Raw genomic sequence first — 6,000 nt, 5'->3', positions numbered from 1 at the left:
CAATTCGAGGTCTGTGGCGGGGGCTCTCCGGGTGACGGATCGTGTTTTGACGCTGGAAGAAGCGGGGTTTCTGGGCGCCCCTTCCACCCCCGCCCCATAACTGCCTTCCAGACTCCGCCTTGTGCTATTCTCTGGTTACTGGAGTGGGTGGTGGTGTAAAGCTCTGGGTGCACCTGCTTCTTTCTTTCCCTAACACCTTCCCAGATAGAGCCGCTAGAAACCATTATAATTCTGAGTTTTTGAACTGAAATGTAAACCTTGCGTTTCTGTAGTGACAGTTATTTTTTAATGAAGTTGCTAGCTTTTAAATAAAGAAAAAGATGTCCTCATCAACGGGGATGCAAAGTTCTGGAATAGTTTTGCGTGACAGGAAGTTAATGACTGGGTCAATCTGAAAGAGTAATCTTTTGCTTGGATTTTAACATTGATGGAGAAATCTATATGATGATTGCATTATAGTGTTTTTACATTATAATTTCATTGCATTCCCAAGTAGATATTAAGGTATCACAGTGCTGTTTGGTAGGCTCTTAACAAGTATGGAGGATTTAAACCTGTTTATCGCCTTGTTTTCCTAAAGAATTAAAGTACGTTGAATTTAAAATGTTAATTGGATTTTTCCTTTTCTGTTGATTTTCTGAGCACACTTTAGGTTATAAATACTATTTGGTATTCTGTACATCACAGTGAAATGGGCTAAAATGATTTTTTTTCTTTTTTTTAAATCATAAGCACACAACAGTTTTGAAGTGTGAAGCAGGAAGGGAGCTGTTTCTGAGCTACGAAAACTAGATTTTAAACAGGTAATTTGACATCACTGTATATGTTATTGGCTTTTGTATTCTATTTGAAGAAGACTGGATGCTGAATGCTGTTATAAAATACCAGTGCCTGTAGTAAATGAACAGCCTAGGTTTGCTGCCCTGTTCGGCCTGCTTTTTGGTGTGCCACTTTGGTCTGTCTTCATACTTCTGTTTGAAAAGAGCCATGTCATTCGTAATTATTAAATGCTGCAATAGTTTATGTAATACTTTTAAAAATGTCTTTGTCTTCACAGTTTCTTCATCTGCTCATTTGAGTTTGAGTGTTTCCTGTAGCAACTATTTGGATAGCCTCTTGTTCCCAATTCATTTACTCTTAAGTCATCTGGTACAACTTTTCTATTAATTGGCTGTTTTTATTTTTTATTCACAAACTCTACGTTTTGAGCTTATGTATACTGTCGATTGAAGTTTGTTAGTTTCAGTTGTCTAAACTTACTTTAAACTTTAGTTTCTATACACAGGGCATTCTCAAATGCTGGTTACGTAAAGATACTCTCTGACCAGCAGGAAGAAGTCAATGTAAGTTCACTAAGGGAGAGTTAAGAAATTGTTTGTTAAGGACAATTTAGAAATTAAATGACTAGAAGATGAGGATTAGAAGAAATTTTTGTTAGAACCGTTTTAGCAATAATTACTCTTTTAAAGATTTCTGAAAATTTAGTTCTCCTGTTAAAATTTTGAAGACAGCCTAATTCTCAAAATATGATGAATATATCCTTGCTTTCTAGGAAGACAGACAGATCTTCAACACACTTATGCAGTAGGTTATCATAAGAATATAGATTGGCCATTGATTTATATCTTAATTGTACTTCTTGGTATCTTTTTCTGTTAGTTGAAAGACTATAAAAGAATAAGACAAGAAAAATTGAACTCAGAGGAAATGTCAGATATGAGTCTGTGTTTTAGAGTCTTTAACACTGGAGTATTTGGTAAGATAAAAAGTTGTAAAATCAGTCACAAATAATTTTCCTTTTAACACTTTAGCGAAGATGGATAAAATAGAATAAAAATACAAAGCAGTTGAGTTAAACTTGCTTTAAAAGACCTTGGTTTTCTCAATAGGAGATTTGGCCATTTGTTGGAAAAGAGGTAAATGTATGTGAGATTTGGAAAAAATAGAGTGTTCAGAGTAATCACACTAGGGAATTTATTAAGAAGCCAGAGAAGGGTAACATAGCAGTACATTCATCATACAAATTTAACTGAGTGCATACAATGTGTGACTTCATGGCTACAAAGTCCTAGAGATAGGGCAGTGAGCAAAACAGATAAAGTGCCTTACCTCAAGGAGTAAACCTATATTTTGAAAGTGTCAATATGTAGTATACCTTAATAGTGGACACAGTCAATGCCATTTTATAATTATTTGACAGTTTTGAGAGTACAAACAGAAAGAAAGAGAAATGAGATTTATGAAAAATTGAGTTGATAAAATGGGCAAATTGATGAGGAGACCAAGGATGCTAGGGCATTTTTGGAAGTGGCATTCATGGGTTAAGTAAGAAAGTGAGAAGTGAATGGATTCTTGGAAAGGAAAATGATCAAGGGACAGGAGGTATTCAGCAGGGCCAAGGCGTAAATTCAGCAGGAACGAGCAGGTGAGACAAAACAGAATGCAAGGACTTAGGTTCAGAAAGAGGTATTTCAGAAGTTTAGGATGTTGAACAAATTATCTGTCCTGAGTAGAAGTAGTATTGGAATAGAGCAGATGAGATGGATGTTGTAACTAAGGTCAGAGTCTTAGAAAAATCATTACAAATGTTCGGGTCATGAAAGCAGAGAGTAGCGTGGAGAGTGAAAACCACAAGCCGGTTAAAAGTGTAAGACTGTCTTGAGGTGAACAGTAGGAAATGGTACCCAAGATAGGGAGAGTGGTGTTTTTTATGGTTAATTTGTTCCAAAGAGGAAGGCTAAGCATTGTTAAATAAGAATAGTCTGTAAATGATATTCTTTCCCCATGAATATGAGAGACTAGGAAGAGTAACATCTTCTAGAAAGGATTTCTAAGGAAATAGTGCTTTCAGAGTGGTTTGGGATTTTATTGAAGCCAAAGAAGTAGGAGGAGTATTTGGGAATAGATCGAGGATGTATAATAGGGAGTGAGTTTGTAATGGTCCAGTGGGAAGGAATCACAGGAAGAGCTGTTATCAGTGGAGAGTATGGGATGGAATGGCATTGAAGATTGGGATTGGTTATAGCAGGATGTATAGATTTGCCTAGGGAGGAATCAATGACAATCAAGTGACAGATTTCAGATATAAGCTGTAGAGAGAGAGGTTTTAACAAGCCAAATTTAGTTGACCTCAGGGTTCTCATTTGCTTTTGTAGAGAGCGAGGATATATTAAACTTTCTTGGTGTGGAAGAATTCTACACAGAGTAACTGTACCGTAAGATAGACCCAGTACAGTACATGGTGAGGTCTAATCAAATTTTTGTTGATTCAAATTGAGTGTTGTATGGCAGTCTATTCATCCTCTTGCCCTCAATACCTAAAGAGCTTTTTTTTTTTTTTTTTTAAAGAGGGTAATTATAAAGAGACACCTTAAGTTCTAAAAAAATTACTGAAATTTTTAGTAAGTGTCAAACTCAAAGAACTGTGCAAAAGATCTGTATGGTTTTTAGGTACAGAGAAGAAATTGAGAAATTCCTCAAATGAAACTAAACAACACATAATGCCAGAAACTTACACGTTTTCTTCTGTTTCCATTAAACATGCTTAGTGTGGTTGTGCACTATGTTAAGGCTTTCAAAAGAGTATACTGGATATTTCCTTATATAATTAGTAAAAGAAATAGCCCAGCTAATTCAACCTTTAGAAAACTTGTACAGATAATATAAGATACCAGCTCTGGTTATTTTGTGATTCTAAGCAAATATAAAATATATATATATATAATTTCTACAATATTTTATTTGGATGTTCTTAGTTTTGTCCGACTCTTTTCTACCCCATGAATTTAGCCTGCCAGGCCCCTCTATCCATGGGATTCTCTAGGCAAGGATATTGGAGTGGGTTGCCATGCCCTCCTCCAGGGTTACATCCCAACCCAGGGATCAAATATTCGTCTCTTGCATTGGCAGGTGAATTCTTTACCCCTGAGCCACCAGGGATATCCTTTATTTTGGTTTACAACTGTCAGTTGAGATGTACGATATTTCCAAAGACACTTATGAGTCATTTAATATCATTTGAGAAATAATATCTGAATTTTAAAGATCTTAGGAAAAATAATTTTTTCTTGATTAATTTGTTTGTATTTTTATTTCAAAGGTAACTTTAATCAGTCATGGGTATTTTCATGATAATTAATACTGTGATATTCCACTTAAATATCTGTAATACTTATAGTAAGACTTCTACATCAGGATTTTCTTCAGAAAGATCAGTCACTGAAAGTAGCTTGTAAATTGCCATGGTATTTTTGCATTTCCTATCCTTGTAAGATGAGGAAACCAAATAAGACTGTCAAAAATAGCAAAATGAAACTTATAAATAATAGTTTCAGCTTACTTTAGTAGGTCATAGGATGGATGAAAGTGCTTGTTTGAAGTAAAAGAATTTTATCTCCATTCTGCTTCACACACGATCATCCATCACTTGGGCTAATTATGTTCCAATGGCTTCAGCTTTCCTATCTCATTGTTTTTCTATTAAACCTGCCTGGCAAAATCCCAACCTTGGACGGATTCAGTGGAATCCACTGCTTTACATCAAGGCTGATGAGCACTTCTGGGGATAAAAATGGAAACTGCAGATTAGTGTTACATTAGTGCTAACAGTGAATGTTCTCTGCTCTCATCTGAGTCTTTAGTGCTGCTCATTTACTCTCCATCACCCTTCCCCAGCCTCTCAGACACCGTCAACTTACCCTCACATATTTAATGAGCAATCCGTTTTATTTCACAGCAATTAACAGACTCTTTCAACTTCCTGCCGCCAAATCTGCTAACTAGCCTGTATCCAATTCTGTCCTTTCTTTCTTTCATTTCAGTGAAGGGGGTGTTCTTTTGCCTGTCTAATGCTAATCATGTTTCTTAAGCCCTAGATCCTAGTTGGTCCCAATTTTTCAGAGACCACACACAGTTTGCATCTTTGTCTCCCTCTATGAGCACTGTCCTGACAAATTTTAAATGTACTCAAGATACCTCCCTCTTTCCCCCCTGGTTAGATATATATTTATCAGTTTTATTAGTATTTTTTTTTTAACTTTATTTTTAATTGGAAGATAATTACAATATTGTGTTGGTTTCTGCCATATATCAGTATGAATCAGCCATTGGTATACATATGTCCCCTCCCACCCCTCTAGGTTGTCACAGAGCACCAACTTTGGGTTCCCTGCGTCATGCAGAATGCATTTGAGTCATTTCTACTGAGGTGGACAAACCTAGAGTCTGTTACACAGAGTGAAGTAAGTCAGAAAGAGAAAGACAAATATATATTAATGCATATATATGGAATCTAGAAAGATAATACTGATGATCCTATTTGCAGGGCAGCAAAGGAAACACCGACTTGTGGATACAGTTGGGGAAGGGAGCGTGTGGGATGACTTGAGAGAGTAGCATTGAAACATGTGCATTACCATATGTCAGAGGCCTCCATTTTAAGGAATCTTTCTACTTGACCTCTGCCTGCTTTCCTTCACAGAATGGTTTTTTGAAAAAAATCACCTAGTGACTTCCCTTAGTTTTTTCTCTTCCCCATCAATAAATGCATTTAAGTTATGGAATTGATTTTTACCAAGGTTGTCAGTAACCTCCTTGTTGCTAAATCCAGGTGTACACTTCTCTCTAGTTTGTTTACATGGTAAAGTAATACTTAGCATTCTTATCATACCCTCCTTCTTTACACACTTCTCCCTCTTTCTAGCACATTCTTTTGGTTTTGGTTTCCCTCCTGTCTTTCTGTACACCTTCTGAGTGTTCTTTTCCTTTCTTTTTTAAATATCTATGTCCTTCAAGGTTTAGTCTTCTCTTACTCTTTATCTTCTCCATGAGCCTTCTGTTCCACTTTACATTCTTTTATGAATTGATGATTTGCACATCTCTGTAGCCGAGATTTCACTTCTGAGAGATGGCTGTTTGCCTACTGGACAAATATAATTGGGTATGCGATAGATATCTCAAACGTCTTTAAAACTGAGCTCATCTTTTTCTCTCATTAATAGA

At 36.2% G+C, this 6,000-nt stretch overlaps 1 protein-coding gene across 19 annotated transcripts in view; it reads left to right on the top strand.

The window, feature by feature from the left end:
- Positions 1-6,000, top strand: part of PCM1 (pericentriolar material 1) — an 89,627-nt gene that overhangs the window by 1,627 nt on the left and 82,000 nt on the right. For 18 of the 19 annotated variants that reach the window (XM_040243136.1, XM_040243128.1, XM_040243140.1 and 15 more), the window contains exon 2: positions 733-803. The exons of the other annotated variant lie outside the window; for it this stretch is intronic. The gene's annotated coding sequence lies outside the window, so the exon portion shown is untranslated. The remainder of the gene's footprint in view (positions 1-732; positions 804-6,000) is intronic. 19 annotated transcript variants of the gene reach the window in all.

This window comes from Oryx dammah, unplaced genomic scaffold, assembly GCF_014754425.2.
Source record: "Oryx dammah isolate SB20612 unplaced genomic scaffold, SCBI_Odam_1.1 HiC_scaffold_7, whole genome shotgun sequence".
NCBI classification, from domain to species: Eukaryota; Metazoa; Chordata; class Mammalia; order Artiodactyla; family Bovidae; genus Oryx; species Oryx dammah.
Note: the sequence above shows the minus strand (reverse complement) of the source record. Positions and strands in the feature narration are given on the sequence as shown.